Genomic DNA, 16,207 nt, shown 5'->3' on the forward strand with positions numbered 1-16,207 from the left:
CCATTCACTCGGGAATATCCAAATGCAGCTTTTAGAAGAAACGTGTGACTAACTCACTGAATCTCAACATAGATGCAGCTCCCAAAGATGAACGAACTCACAGCAGAGGAATTTGAGAGAAACGTTTCCTCTGTGTTTAAAACGCAGTCTTACTGCTAATTCTCATATGGCAGTATACGGCTGCAAACATCTGTTTCTAGACTCTCCAAAGAAAGGGTTTCTGAAACGGTTCATACACACATCAGTTTAACTCTGTAAGTTGAATGTACATTTTGACAACCAATCTGCTAGATGGATTCGTTTTTGTTTGGGAGCCAGATATTTCTCATTACAGCCTATAGTCCCATTCACTCTGAAATATATAAACACAGTTTTTAAAAGAAACGTGTTACTAACTCACTGAATCTAAATATAGATGCAGCTTCCTAAGGTGAACGAACTCACAGCAGAGCAATTTGAGAGAAAGTTTTCCTCTGTGTTTAAAACGCAGTCTTACTGCTAATTCCCATATGGCAGTATGTGGGTGGAAATATCTATTTCTACAATCTTCAAAGAAGGGGTTTCTGAAATGCTTCATACGCACATCAGACTAACTCTGTAAGTTGAATGTACACTTTGAGAAGCAATCTGCTAGATAGCTCCGTTTTTGTTTTGGAGCCAGATATTTCTCATTACAGCCTACAGTCCCATTCACTCTGGAATATCCAAACGCAGCTTTTAGAAGAAACGTGTTACTAACTCACTGAAACTAAACATAGATGCAGCTTCCTAAGGTGAATGAAATCACAGCAGAGCAATTTGAGAGAAATGTTTCCTTTGTGTTTAAAACGCACTCTTACTGCTAATTCTGATATGGCAGTATACAGCTGGAAACATCTATTTCTAGACTCCCCAAAGAAAGGATTTCTGAAACGTGTCATACACACTTCAGTTTTACTCTGTAAGTTGAATGTACACTTTGACAACCTATCTGCTAGATAGCTCTGTTTTTTTTTTCTTTTTTACACCCAGATACTTCTCATTACTGCCTAGAGTCCCATTCACTCTGGAACATCCAAAGGCAGCTTTTGAAAGAAACGTGTTACTAACTCACTGAATCTAAACATAGATCCAGCTTCCTAAGGTGAATGAACTCACAGTGGAGCTATTTGAGAAAAACGTTTCCTCTGTTTTTAAAAGGCAGTCTTACTGCTAATTCTCATGTGGCAGTATACGGCTAGAAACATCTATTTCTAGACTCTCCAAAGAAAGGGTTTCTGAAACGCTTCATACACACATCAGATTACCTCTGTAAGTTGAATGTAGACTTTGAAAACCAATCTGCTAGACAGCTCCATTTTTGTTTTGGAACAAGTTATTTCTCATTACAGCCTATAGTCCCATTCACTCTTGAATATCCAAACGCAGCTTTTAGAAGAAATGTGTTACTAACTCACTGAATCTAAACATAGATGCAGATCCCGAAGGTGAACGAACTCACAGCAGTGCAATTTGAGAGAAACTTTTCCTCTATGTGTAAAACGAAGTCTTACTGCTAATTCTCATATGGCAGTATACTACTGGAAACATCTATTTCTAGACTATCCAAAGAAAGAGTTTCTGAAACGCTTCCAACACACATCAGTTTAACTCTGTAAGTTGAATGTACACTTTGAAAACCAATCATGCTAGATAGCTCCGTTTTTGTTTTAGAGCCAGATATTTCTCATTACAACCTATAGTCCCATTCACTCTGGAATGTACAAACGCAGCTTTTAGAAGAAACGTTTTGCTAACTCACTGACTCTAAACATAAATGCAACTTCCTAGAAGGAACCAACACACAGGAGATCAGTTTGCAAGAAGCGGGTCTTCTGTGTTTCAAACGCATTCTTACTGCTAACTCTTATATGCCTCTTTAGGACTGGAAATGACTGTTTCTACATTCTCCAAAGAAAGGGTTTCTGAACTGCTGCAAACATACATCAGTTTACCTCTGTAAGTTGACTGCATACATTGACAACCATTCTGATAGATAGCTCCGTTTTTGTTTTAGAGCCAGATATTTCTCATTGCAGCCTGTACTCCCATTCATTCTGGATTGTACAAACGCGGCATTTAGAAGAAATGTGTTTCTAACTCACTGAATCTAAACATAGATGCCACTTCCTAAGAGGAACCAGCACACGGATGATCAGTTTGCACGAAGTGGGTCTTCTGTGTTTTAAATGCATTCTTACTGCTAACTATTATATGCCACTGTAGGGCTGGAAATGACTGTTTCTACATGCTCCAAGTAAGGGTTTCAGAACTGCTGCAAACACACATCAGTTTAACTCTGTAAGTTGAATGCACATATTGACAACCATTCTGCTGGGTAGCTCCGTTTTTTTTTTTAGAGCCAGATATTTCTCATTACAACCTGTACTCCCATCCACTCTGGAATGTCCAAACGCAGCTTTTAGAAGAAGCGTGTTTCTACCTTGCTGAATCTAAACATAGATGCAACTTCCTAAAAGGAACCAACACACAGCAGATCAGTTTGTAAGAAGGGTGTCTTCTGTGTTTTAAACGCATTCTTACTACTAACTCTTATATGGCACTATAGGGCTGGAAATGACTGTTTCTACATTCTCCAAAGAAAGGATTTCTGTTCTGGGGCAAACACACATCAGTTTAACTCTGTAATTTGAATGCACACATTGACAACCATTCTGATAGATAGCTCTGTTTTTGTTTTAGAACCAGATATTTCTCATTACAGCCTGTACTCCCATCCTCTCTGAAATGTACAAACGCAACTTTTGGAATAAACGTGTTTTTAACTCGCTGAATCTAAACATAGATGCAACTTCCTAAAAGGAACCAACACACAGCAGATCAGTTTGTAAGAAGCGGGTCTTCTGTGTTTTAAACGCATTCTTACTGCTAACTCTTATATGCCACTACAGGGCTGGAAATGACTGTTTCTACGTTCTCCAAAGAAAGGGTTTCTGAACTGCTGCAAACACACATCACTTTACCTCTGTAAGTTGAATGCATACATTGACAACCATTCTGCTAGATAGCTCCGTTTCTGTTTTAGAGCCAGATATTTCTCATTACAGCATGTACTCCCATCCACTCTGGAATGTCCAAACGCAGCTTTTAGAAGAAACGTGTTTCTCACTCGCTGAATCTATACACAGATGCAACTTCCTAAAAGGAACCAACACACAGCAGATCAGTTTGTAAGAAGCGGGTCTTCTGTGTTTTAAACGCATTCTTACTGCTAACTCTTATATGGCACTATAGGGCTGGAAATGACTGTTTCTACATTCTCCAAAGAAAGGGTTTCTGTACTGATGCAAACACACGTCAGTTTAACTCTGTAATTTGCATGCACACATTAACAACCATTCTGCTAGATAGCTCCGTTTTTGTTTTACAGCCAGATATTTCTCATTACAGCCTGTACACCCAACCACTCTGGAATGTCCAAACGCAGCTTTTAGAAAAAACGTATTTCTAACTTGGTGAATGTAAACATAGATGCAACTTCCTAAAAGGTACCAACACAGAGCAGATCAGTTTGTAAGAAGTGGGTCTTCTGTGTTTTAAACGCATTCTTACTGCTAACTCTTTATGCCACTATAGGGCTGGAAATGACTGTTTCTACATTCTCCAAATAAAGGGTTTCTGAACTGCTGTAAACACCCATCAGTTTAACCCTGTAAGTTGAAAGCACACATTGACAACCATTCTGCTAGATGTCTCCGTTTTTGTTTTAGAGCCAGATATTTCTCTTTACACCCTGTTCTCCATCCACTCTGGAATGTCCAAACACAGCTTTTAGAAGAAACGTGTTTCTAACTCGCTGAATCTAAACATAGATGCAACTTCCTAAAAGGAACCAACACACAGCAGATCAGTTTGTAAGAAGTGGGTCTTCTGGGTTTTAAACGCATTCTTACTGCTAACTCTTATATGCCACTATAGTGCTGGAAATGACTGTTTCTAGATTCTCCAAAGAAAGGGTTTCTGAACTGCTCCAAACACACATCAGTTTAACTCTGTAAGTTGAATGCACACATTGACAACCATTCTGCTAGATAGCCTTGTTTTTGTTTTGCAGCCTTTCTGCTCAGCTTTTCTTGCTCCTCCCAGGCCCAGCACTGCCTCTGTGGGCCCCCGGGAGGTCAGGAGCTTAGGGTAGGAAGGGAGCGCCTGCTGGGGGAACTAGCAGGGCTCAGAGCTGCCCAGAAGGGGCCAGGGTGGGACCCCTGCCTGGTCATTAATAAACACAGTCAGTTCCTCTATTTATCCTCCCCTCTGTGCAGTGCCCAGAGGGAAGGGGTGGCGCCAAGCAAACATCTGGAAGTGTGTCCCTGGCCCCCTTCTCTTGGGCGTATATGGGTGGGAGGGCAGGAGCCCAAGCTTCAGAGGACATCCCGGGCACCTGTGCTGCTTACTGTGTTGGCCGCCCACCCTCCAGGCTGCTCCCATCAGTCCCAGGCATCCTGAATCTCTGGATCTGCCCCACTCTCCACCTTATGGGTTTATCGAAGGGTCACCAGGCTGATCCTGTTCCTCTGGCTATGGGAACTGCCTAGTGCCCCAAAGTGGAGGAGGGAGCAGGATGGGCATGGCCACAAGTTCATGATGAAGGTCATGGGGGACAAAGGGGATGGAGGGACCTATGAGAGGACAGAGAGGCCGGAGGACATAGGATGCAGATCTGGAGTGACAGTAGGCAGAGTGGAGAGATGGGGACACTCGGGGTGTGTGGATGACCCTAGGAGCTGGGCCTGGAAAATAGTAAGAGAATAGGTTAGGGCCACCAGGGGTTGGGCACACCTAGAAGACTGTGAGGGCACTGGCATTGGGCTCAGAGAAGAGGCTGGGCAGAGACAAAGGAGCCCCTCCCCCCTGCCTACCCTCCATTCCAGGCCCCAGGGGAAGCAGGGAAACTGGGCCAACCCTGGGGGCCCTGGTCAGGCCTGGCTCTGACCACCCAGTGTCCACTTGGGACCAATTGAGACAGGTTGGCTGCTCGGTCCCCACCTGCCTCCACTGGGGCTCCCGCTGCCAAACCAGTTCCCCTGGCTGGCTCCCATCGATGGTCCTATCTCAGGGCCTCACCTTCCCAGCTGCTACCAGAGAAGCAACCTGAGCCAGAAGAAGGAGCAGGTGTGGAGGGGCCACATGGATCTGCACATCCTCCATCCTCTCACTAGAGGCATAGGGCTAGGTGCCATGCCAGGTGCGGGGTAGCCAGCTGAGAACAACACAGAAACTACACCTGCGTATGCCCTCATCCATTGCTGTCCACGCTTCCCCTCATCCAGGAAGCCTCCCTGCTGCCCACCCTGACATCCCTCCAGGGTCCCATGCTCCCACCACTCAGCCCTGACCACTCTGGGCTACTGCTGCATGGGGACAGGTCTGTGCCCCACGAGAACTTCCCATGAGGTCAAAGGCTGGCTGGGTGACTACAGTGGCCACAGAGGAAGCCCATTGCTGACTGCTTACTGAATGAATGAACGAATGAATGAATAGATGCATTCTTCTCATTTTACAGATAAGTAACCTGACACCCCCAGAGAAGAGGTCACCTGCCTGAGGGCACTTCTATCTCACCAGCATCAGACCAGGTATGTGCAACCCCAGAGCCCAGGCCTGGAACAGCTGGGATGGGGGCTACCAGGAGAGCAGGACCTGGGCCCCTCCTCCACAGGCACTGCGAGGACTGCCCCAGCCATCACAGTGGCCCCCACAGACAGGCCCCCCACATATGCCCAGCTTCACCCCGAGCTCTTTGCTCCCAGTCACCCACTACCCCTCACAGCAGCCCTGTGGTGGTTCATCCACAGCACAGAGAGGTGGTTACTTGCCCAAGGTCACGGTACCATGTGGTGGAGAGTGAAACTCTGGCTGCCTGGCTCCCCATCCCATCTTTCTCCCGGCTCTCTGTGTGACGCCTCGACCAGCATATCTCCCCTTCGCCCCTTTGTGTTTTGTTTTGAGATGGAGTCTCACTATGTCGCCCAGGCTGGAGTGTGCAGTGGCTCAATCTCAGCTCACTGCAACCTCCACTTCCCCGGTTCAAGCAATTCCCCTGCCTCAGCCTCCCAGGTAGCTGGGATTACAGGTGCATCCTATCATACCCCGCTAATTTTTATATTTTTAGTAGAGCTAGGGTTTCACCATGCTGACCACGCTGGTCTCGAAGTTGGGGTGGTCAGGAAAGGAGTCCTTGCTGCTCTGAGACCTGAAGGAGGGGAGGGGCAGCCCTGTGCAGACACTAGAAAGTGAGCTCCAGGCAGAGGGACCAGTCCCTGCAAAGGCCCTGGCCTCCAGGGGATGTGAACAGAGAGGCGACGGAGTCTTGTGGGCCCGTAAGACACAGACAGTAATGTTCTGAGGAAGGGGACATGGCCCCTCTCACTGTGTCTGCAATCAAAAGTGCCCTCTGGCTGCGTCTGCCATGCAGATGGGGTAAGGGGTGAGCAGGGAGACAGGAAGGAGGCTGCTGTCTCCTGTGGATCCCGGCGGAACATGAGAGTCGAAGGGACAGGTTGGGGCAGAGGAGGAAGATGTGGGCCGGCTCACTGCTGCCACCCAGCCACCTTGATTCTCTCGCGCAGTCCGCACTGAGACCCCGGAACCATGTTTCAGAAGAGGAAGAAGCAGGTGGCAATCTGTGCACCATCCAACTTTGAGCACTGCGTGCACATGGGCTTCAATCACCATGAGCAGAAGCTCACTGGGCTGCACGCCAGTGGCAGAGGCTGATGGAGGAGTCGGCTCGCCAGCCCAAGCACCTCATCGACCCTACCTGCATCACCTCCATCCAGCCCATGGCCCCCAAGGTATGCGGCACCCACCACCACCTCCTCCAGCTCGCCCCCCACCCCGAGTGGCCTGGCCCTCACCGCACAGTCGACCCTATAACCAATACCTTCTCAATTACATGGAAACGGAGATGTAATCCCAGCTTCCACCCTGATCCTGGGTCCCAGGCTGGCCCTTCTCCAACCCTCCACCTACTGCCTCCAAGTTCTGAGAACCCCATGCCACCCAACCTGAGGCTTCCCTGACCCGTCTGACAGTCCCCACACCAGCCTCCAACCTGAGCCTCATACCCTGGGCAGTATGCTCCTGTCCCTGGACCACACTCATCCCACCCTTGAGCCTTCCCAGAGTTCCTGGCAGTGGGGAACGGACCCATTCCCACAGGGTGACAGTCCCTAGTGCTGAGGACTTGGATCGAGGAGCCTGGAGGAGGTAACTGAACCAGACCAGGGGTCCAGGCAAGCTTCTGGGAGGAGGGGACACCGTGGCTGAGGAGGATGAGGAGGAGGCAGAATGGAGGGGAAGCTGAGCTTTCATGTAGGAAATCACCCCTGTGGAACACTGCGGACTTTTTGGTTTTGGGTTTTTTTTTCTTGCCATCTAGAGCAAAATGGCAAGGTTGGGATTTGAACCAACTTCTGTTTCCAAGCCCCATGCTCTTAATCCCTCTCCTGCCTCCATGTGAAATTATAAGAGTTGCAGACCTGGTGTCTGGCTGTGGGCGGCATGAGGCTGGCCTGGCAGGAAACTGTGCTGGACCTCGGGAAACCAGCCTTACAGCCTGGACTCTCTCCCATGGTCGGTGGGGACTGGGAAGGGTTGCAGGCCAGGGGAAGCTCGCCAGGTTTGTTTCCAGGGGGTGTAGATGGATGTGCCTGGACTCGCATCTCCCGGTGCCCAGCCCAGCCTGGCAGGGAGGAGTGCCAAGACCCACAAGTTGGCCATAGACACAAGTACAGTCTCGATTTGGAGGCACATGGAAGGGCCCGTGTGGCCCACGCAGGACGCTTTTGAATGCCTTGACTTCTTTGCCACCACTTAAAAAGTGACAGACTTCACTTTTCAAAACTGTTGGATTCTGGTGACAGACCAGCTGGAGCTGAGTGGCAGCTGCCTCCACAGGTGTGGCCCTGGCTCTTGTGGGCCACAGGCCGCACGCGATCCCCTCTGCTCCAGGACCTGCCTGGCTCTGTGGCCACTGGCATGTGTCTCCAAAATCCCAGCCCCTGCTTGGCTCGACAGATGAGAGGCCTGGCTGTGACTGTCCACCAGGAAATAGGGCACCTGAATTCACACACAGTGCCTCGTGGCCAGTGCTGACCTGGAGCCCCATGGGTGCTTGTGTTTGCTGCCCTGGGCCAGGACCCAGGTCTCCCAGGGCCCTCTCCACCCCCTGGCTTTTGTTTTGTTTCATTTTAAGACAGAGTTCTGCTCTATCTCCCAGGCTGGAGTGCAGTGCCACTGCGATGTCAGCTCACTGCAACCTTCACCTCCCAGGTTCAGGCAATTCTGCTGTCTCAGCCTCCTTCCTGGCTCAGCATCTGGAGTAACTCCCAAGGGATTACAGGTGCCTACCACCATGGCCAGCTAATTTTTGTATTTTTAGTGGAGACAGGGGTTTCATCGTGTTGGCCAGACTGGTCTGGAACTGCTGACATCAGGTGATCCTCCTGCCTTAGGCCTCCCAAAGTGCTGGGATTACAGGCACCCACCACCATGCCCAGCTATTTTTAGTGGAGACTTTTTCACAATGTTGGCCAGGATGGTCTTGAACCCTGACTTCAGGTGGTCCTCTCACCTCAGCCCCCCAGAGGTGTTGAGATTATAGGGTTGAGTCATCGTACCCAGCCTCAACCCCCTGTTCTAACAGCAAAGTCTGGCCTTGTGTCCACTTTGCTTTTCTGGGGCCGCTGGGTAGGGTCCGGGTTCCAACAGACAGCCATGACCAGGAGAGACGGGGCAGCAGAAGGCCACAGGTTTTGGGGGATCAGTGTTTCCTGCATATTAGAGGCAGGCATCCAGCTACAGATGCCTGGCAGCCTGGGGAAGGTCCCTGTCAGCAGGACCACTGTTCTCAGCTCACTGTGGCACCTGCACAACCACCTCATCAATCCATGGTTTAGCAAAAGTTCACTTAGCCCCTGCTGTGCGCCAGATGCTTATAGGTGCTGAGATATAGTGGGACCCGAAGGAGACAGGAAAAAACAATCCCTGCCCCCAGGAGCATGCACTGGACAGAGGCAGGAGTAGACAGATGCCTGCGTGCTCCATGTCAGCCGCTGTCAGGTGATCTAGGTGGAAAACAGGCAGGGCAGGGGCTGGCATTTTAGATGGGTGGCCAGTGGAAGCTTGAGCAAAAACCTGAAAGAGTGGACAGAGAGAGCCACAGGGACCCTGGGAGTTGATGTTCCAAGCAGAAGGAGCAGCCAACAGGGCAGGAGGGGGCGGAGCAGCAAGAACACCTGTGTGTGTGGGATTGGCGCAAGGGCAGAGTGGGCGTGTATGACACAACTCAGACCATGGAGAGTGGGGACGGTAGAGACTTGGAATGCACTGGATGCCCTGCCTGGTTTCCACATGGGTTTGTATTTGGCACCCGGCTCCTGGAACCCCATTGACCTCTACTTTGGGGCCAGGCCTTTGTGACTCTCCCTGTCCTCCACCCCTTGTCCTTTGTGGGAGCAGAGAGTGTGGTTTTGGGGCTCATGAACACTGGCTCCCACAGGGGAGGAAGTGCCAGCCCAAGCCTGGCCACAGCATCCTGTAATTTGTAGCCTTCAGCCTGATTATGGGGTGAGTCAGCTTCTGCCCTCCTTCCCTTCCACCCCACAGGGCACGACTGTGCCTCCCATCTGGGGAACAGGAGAAAAACAAGGGGTGCCTCTCTGGGATCCCACCCAGCCCAGGGAGGCTGCAGCCTGGCCATAGCCATCACTCCTCTGACCCTGCAGCGGCATCCCAGAGGGGGACGGGCCACCGCCCATGCCATCCTTACTCCACAGTATCTCATTTTGTCTCTCTCTTATCTCTGTGTGTGTCATGCCATCATGTCCCTGTGTTGGATGCCCATTCTGTGTCCCCCACTTCTTGCTGCACCCCCACCCACCATTGCCCGGGACCCCAGACTATCATGTGGGGCAGCAAAGGTACCAAAAATGGGGCCCTCATGCTGCTTCTGGGCGAGTTTGAGAACATGTCGGTGACACGCTCCAACTCTCTTCAGAGAGACAGCCCTCCAGCGCCCGCCTGTGCCAGCTGGGAAAATGGAATAATGGAGGAGCTGGCCACCATGGCCAGAGTGGTCCTGGGGAAGGCAGGCAGTCTAGGCTCGATCACCAGTCACAGTGAGGCAGATGGCGACAGTGGTGACAGGCGACAAGTGGGGCCAGAGAAAAGGCCCAAGTCTTCCAGGGAGGACTCAGGGGACCCCCTTTCTCTGGGCCTGACATCGGCACCCCTCAGCCCGTTCGTTTGGCCAGTGGGGTGAAATTGGCAGCTGACTGGCCCTTAAACACCTATGAGAGGGTTGACACCAACCACCCATGCCGGGGTGCAAGGGTAACCCATCCCCCACCCCAGGGCCTCCAAGGTCCCCTAACTGTTGCTCTCCCATCGCCACCTTCCAGCCCTGCCAGACCCATTGTGCATCTAATCCTGACCACCAATGTGTCTGTCTCATCACTGGGCCTCTCCCCTACTTAGGGAGCAGAGCTGGGCCCAGGCACCCTTCACTGACAGTTACCTCTGTTTTCTGTTTCATGTAGAGCCTCAAGACGTGGCCCCTAATGGGCCATCAACAGGTGGCCTGGCCGACCAGCACTTCTCCTCCTCCTCCTGGCCTTCCGCTTGAGCCCAAGGTACCCCCCAGCACTGGAGTGCTAGACCCCCACGCCTCAGAACCCCAGCTGGTCCCTCCAGCCGGAGACCCTGCTGCTCTCATCACCCCTGCTCTTCCTGGGCCCCCTGGCACCCGCTTGCCACAGCGGGAGCCACAGCACATATCCCATGAGCATTTCCGGGCTGCCTTGCAGCTGGTGGTGGACCCAGGCGACCCCTGATCCTACATGGACAACTTCAAAATAGGCGACGGCTCCACGTGCATTATGTTCATTGCCACCGTGCGCAGCTCGGGCAACCTGCTGGCCATCAAGGAGATGGACCTGTGCAAGCAGCAGGTGCATGAGCTGCTCTTCAGAGAGGTGCGAGAGCTGCTGCCCTGCTGTACCCTCTCCCTGCCACCCTCCTGCCCTGCCCTTCCTTTTCTCCTGCCATCCTCCCTCCCTGCTTCCCCTGCCCCCGCTCTACCTCCTCTCCCTGCTGTGCTCCCACCGTGCCCTCCCTCCTCTCCCTGCACTCCTCTGTGCTGCGCCAAGCCCCCCTGCTCCCCTCACTGCTTCCCACCCCCAGGCCATCTCCACCCCGGGTAGGTCCCTGCCTGTCCTCACAGCATCCTCACCCACATCTCTGTCCCTGAGCCTCTGACCCAGGGTTCCTCGGCCCACTGACTACCCACCCAGTGTCGTCCAGCCCCCTCACACCCATTGAGGCCCACCTGGACTCCAGGGTAGTGTCCTCCAGACCTTCCCCTCCTGGGTTCCCCGTGTCCCACCCCAGTCTGTCAGCCCTGGGCCGGCAACTTCTCCCTATGTCTGCACAGTCCATTGTCTCCCACTCTAGGCCCCACCCCAGGCTCCACGCAACCACCAAGTCCTCAGCACAGCCCACTTTGCCCGGTGTATGAGGCCCCTCTCGCCCTGCCATGCATCTCAGCACCCAGCTGCACCAGGAGCTCTCCAGCCTAGGTTCCTCATTTGCCCTCACATGCACGCCTCTTTTCTCATCCTTGCCCAATACTTGCTTGTCCAGGGTCTCAGCCCTGAGCTCAAATGCTCTTCCCACCTCCCTTCAGCACCAACCCAGGACTGACCTGAGATGGGCATTGTCCCAGGGGAGCACTCAGAAGGGAGGTGTGGGTTTTAGGCTGCCTCTGAGGGCCATGTGGCTGGGGCAGTACTAGGGGAGGGCAGGCCAGGTGGCCCCATGGGCACAAGCTCGATGTAGAACTACTGCAAGGGGACCCAAGGGGAGGCAGTGGCTGGGTGTGAGGCAGGTCTGGGCAGCCCTCCTGCCCCTTTCTGCTCCACTCTGGCCACTTTTACCGCTGATCTGGCCCCTGCACAGGTGGTGATCATGTGGGACTATGAGCATGAGAACGTGGTGATGTACTACAGCTGCCTGGTGGGGGACAAGCTCTGGATGGTCATGGAGTTTCTGGAAGGAGACTCTCTCACCAACATTGTCACCCACACCAGGTACTGCTGGGGCCTCAGACTCCTCCTGTGACATGACCAGGTCCCCTGCAGACCACTTGGGGTGGGGCCACATCTCCAAACCAGCTGTGCGGTGTCCCCCTTTACCCCCTGGGCATGGGGTCATGCCTTCCATTCCTCCAGCTTCAGAGTGGGGTCAAGCTGTCTCAAGTTCCTCCCAGCCCAAGGCAGGGTTTAATTCCCCTCTGCCCCTGGGGAGCTGTCCACCCACCTGCTCACCCCCACCCGCAGGATGAATGAGGAGCAGATCTCGGCCATGCCTGGCTGTGCTCCAGGCCCTGTTGGTGCTCCACAACCAGGATGTCATCCAACTGGACATCAAGAGTGACTCAATCCTGCTAACCCATGACAGCAGGGTGAGGGGACAGGTGATGGGCTGTGGGGGGTCAGGGTTCTCATGGTGGGGCTTCCCTGTCTCTCACCACCCCTTTTGAGGGTAGGTGGGCTTGACCCTCTAGGGCTGTGTTGAGGATCCGGGACTTCATCCCTGATGCAGCCCAGAGCTGGGTTCCAGCACTTTGGGGGCTCTGTGCAGTGGGAGGACACAGGCTGCTGGGGGCTCTGCAGTGGGAGGGCACAGGCTGGTGGGGGCTGTGTAGTGGTAGGACACAGGCTGGTGGGGGCTCTGCAGTGGGAGTGCACAGGCTGTTGGGGGCTCTGTAGTGGGAGGACACAGGCTCGTGGGAGGTCACAAGCTGGAGGGGACTCTGCAGTGAGAGGGCACAGGCTGGAGGGGGCTCTGTGCAGTGAGAGGACAGGCTGGTGGGGGCTCTCTGCAGTGGGAGGTTACAACCTGGAGGGGTCTCTGCAGGGGAAGGACACAGGCCAGTGGGGACTCTGCAGTGGGAGGGGACAGGCTGATGGGGACTCTGCAGTGGGAAGACACAGGCCGGTGAAGGCTCTTTGCAGTGGGAGGACACAGGCCTGTGGTGGCTCAGCAGGGGGAGGACACAGGCCGGTGGGGACTCTGCAGGGGGAGGACACAGGCCGGTGGGGGCTCTGCAGGGGGAGGACACAGGATAGTGGATGGTTTGTGCAGTAGGAGGACACAGGACGCTGGGGGCTCTGCAGTGGCAGGACACAGGCCAGTGGAGGCTCTGTGCAGTGGGAGGACACAGGCCGGTGGGGGCTCTGTGCAGTGGGAGGATACAGGCTGGTGGGGACTCTGCAGTGGCAGGACACAGGCCGGTGGAGGCTCTGTGCACTGGGAGGACACGGGCTGGTGGGGGCTCTGCACTGGGAGGACACGGGCCAGTGGGGACTCTGCAGTGGCAGGACACAGGCCGGTGGAGACTGTGCTTTGGGAGTACACAGGCTGGTGGGGGCTCTGCAGTGGCAGGACACAGGCCAGTGGAGGCTCTGTGCAGTGGGAGGACACAGGCCGGTGGGGGCTCTGTGCACTGGGAGGACACGGGCTGATGGGGGCTCTGCACTTGGAGGACACAGGCCGGTGGGGACTCTGCAGTGGCAGGACACAGGCCGGTGGAGACTGTGCTTTTGGAGTACACAGGCTGGTGGGGGCTCTGCAGTGGCAGGACACAGACCAGTGGAGGCTCTGTGCAGTGGGAGGACACAGGCTGGTGGGGGCTCTGCAGTGGCAGGACACAGGCTGGTAGGGGCTCTGTGCAGTGGGAGAAAACAGGCTGGTGGGGGCTCTGCAGTGGAAGGACACAGGCTGGTGGGGACTCTGCAGTGGCAGGACACAGGCCAGTGGAGGCTCTGTGCAGTGGGAGAAAACAGGCTGGTGGGGGCTCTGCAGTGGCAGGACACAGGCTGGTAGGGGCTCTGTGCAGTGGGAGGACACAGGCTGGTGGGGACTCTGCAGTGGGAGGACACAGGCTGGTGGGGACTCTGCAGTGGCAGGACACAGGCCAGTGGAGGCTCTGTGCAGTGGGAGAAAACAGGCTGGTGGGGGCTCTGCAGTGGAAGGACACAGGCTGGTGGGGGCTCTGTGCAGTGGGAGGACACAAGGTGGTGGGGTCTCTGCACTGGGAGGACACGGGCCGGTGAGGGCTCTGCAGTGGCAGGACACAGGCCAGTGGGGGCTCTGCAGTGGGAGGGCACAGGCTGGTGGCGGCTCTGTGCAGTGGGAGGGCACAGGCTGGTGGGGGCTCTGCAGTGGGAGAAAACAGGCTGGTGGGGGCTCTGCAGTGGAAGGACACAGGCTGGTGGGGGCTCTGTGCAGTGGGAGGGCACAGGCTGGTCAGGGATCTGTGAAGTGGGAGGGCACAGGCTGGTGGGGGCTATTCCGTTAGCACTGGATGCTGGGCCCAGGGGCAGGGTTCTGGGCAGACAGCGCAGCCTTCACCACAGGCTTCTCCCTCCACTGAAAAGCCACTGCCTGCCCAGCACCCAGGTTGGGGTATGAACACAACCCTATCTCTCATTCTTTGGACTGAGATTCTGAACCCCAGGCTGTGGCACTGATAATGCAGGGTGGACATGACTTTCTGTAGGAAAGGGCCCTTGACTCCAACGAAATTTCTGCAGAACTGGATGACTCCATCCCTTCCCCCAAGGAAAATAAAACTGCACTGTCAGTCTAGGCAGAGGCAGAGAGAGCTGTTTCACCGTCAGTCCGTGGAAATCTCAGGATGTCTGCAGATATATTTTGGGGGCGACAACTGTAGACCACCTGAAATTGTCCTCCCATGGTTGTGGGGGGGGGGGTTCACTGGAGACAGGAAGACCCATAGAGATCCTCGAAATTCAGAAAGTGGGTCAGGTGTAGTGGTTTACGCCTGTAATCCCAGCACTTTGGGAGGCCGAGGCGGGGGAATCACGAGGACAGGAGTTCGAGATCAACCTGACAAACATAGTGAAACCCTGTCTCTAGTAAAAATACAAAAAATTAGCTGGGCATGGTGGCAGTCACCTGTAATCCCAGCTACTTGGGAGGCTGAGGCAGAATTGCTTGAACCTGGAAGGTGGAGGCTGCAGTGAGCCAAGATTGCGCCATTGCACTCCAGCTTGGGCTACAGAGCAAGACTCTATCCCAAAAACAAAAACAAAAACAAAAACATAAAGGGGTCTACAGTTCCTAAGAAGGTGTGGGGGGCCTGGTTGTTGTAGAGGTAGGCTGTGGCCCCTCACAGCCCCAGAGCAGGGCTGCCTTCCTCTCCAATCCAACCCAAGATGCTCCTGGGCTGCAAGACCCCAGGGCACAGGCTTTCAGGGCCACCGGTTCCCAGCCCCGCCTGACCTTTGCTGTCTGCAGTACTCAGGCCACTGCCCCCAAGAGCCCTAGAGGCCATGAAGGTGGGAGATGGGGGGATCCTGTGGGAGGTGACTCACCCAGGAGTCCCCACTGGGAGGTGGTAGAGCTCCCCAGCGGTCTGGCTCTGGAGCCCAGCTCTGACCTCTGGGCTGCACATCATGTCTGAAAATAGAAAGTAAAACACCGATTTCTGTGACAGTGACAGGGAGCACACGTGAGCCTTGTGGCTTCCAGGTGGGGGCCTGGGAAATATAGCTCCACCTGACGAGGTGGCAAGTGGCCGGAACCCACATCTGTGACATTTCTGGCCTCTTGTTGTGTGTGGCAAGAACCAAATGAGACGGGCTCTTCTCACATCTGGAAAGGTGCATTGTAGAAGTGCTGCTGGGTGCTAGAGAGGGCTTTGTGTCCGTTCTTTTTCTGAGTGGGTTTTCCCTTCCCTAGGCTAAAGGGCCTGTCACCTGTCTCATTATTTCCCTCAATGGTTCTGTCTTCCTCTGCCCTCCCCTGTCCTGGCTGTCCCACAGGTGGATGCAGATCAGGTTATTCTGTCTCACAGCCCCGTGAAGCTCTTCTCAAAGTACCATGAGAAGCAGAGGCTGGTGTCTGGGCAGGGGCCTGTGGTGGAGAATGCCCGGCGGTAACCTTTTGGTCTTACTCTGTCTGAAGGGAAGGGGCAGGGCTGGAGTCTTCCCTCCCTTAGCTGAGTGGGAACTGTAGTGAGGGATGCTGGGTGCTGGGGTGCATGGGTGATGCTGCGAGCTCAGGGGAGGGAGGACAGCTCCTGAGTGTGATCGGTCCTCATGTCTGGTGGTTTCCAAAAGCCAGTCTTCTTACCCCTGCATCA

At 54.1% G+C, this 16,207-nt stretch overlaps 1 pseudogene; it reads left to right on the top strand.

The window, feature by feature from the left end:
* The first annotated feature begins 6,627 nt into the window (after positions 1-6,627).
* LOC141580150 (serine/threonine-protein kinase PAK 4-like) lies at positions 6,628-16,004 on the top strand (annotated as a pseudogene).
* The last annotated feature ends 203 nt before the right edge of the window (positions 16,005-16,207 follow it).

The sequence above is a fragment of the Saimiri boliviensis genome, chromosome 10 (assembly GCF_048565385.1).
Source record: "Saimiri boliviensis isolate mSaiBol1 chromosome 10, mSaiBol1.pri, whole genome shotgun sequence".
In the NCBI taxonomy this organism is placed as follows: Eukaryota; Metazoa; Chordata; class Mammalia; order Primates; family Cebidae; genus Saimiri; species Saimiri boliviensis.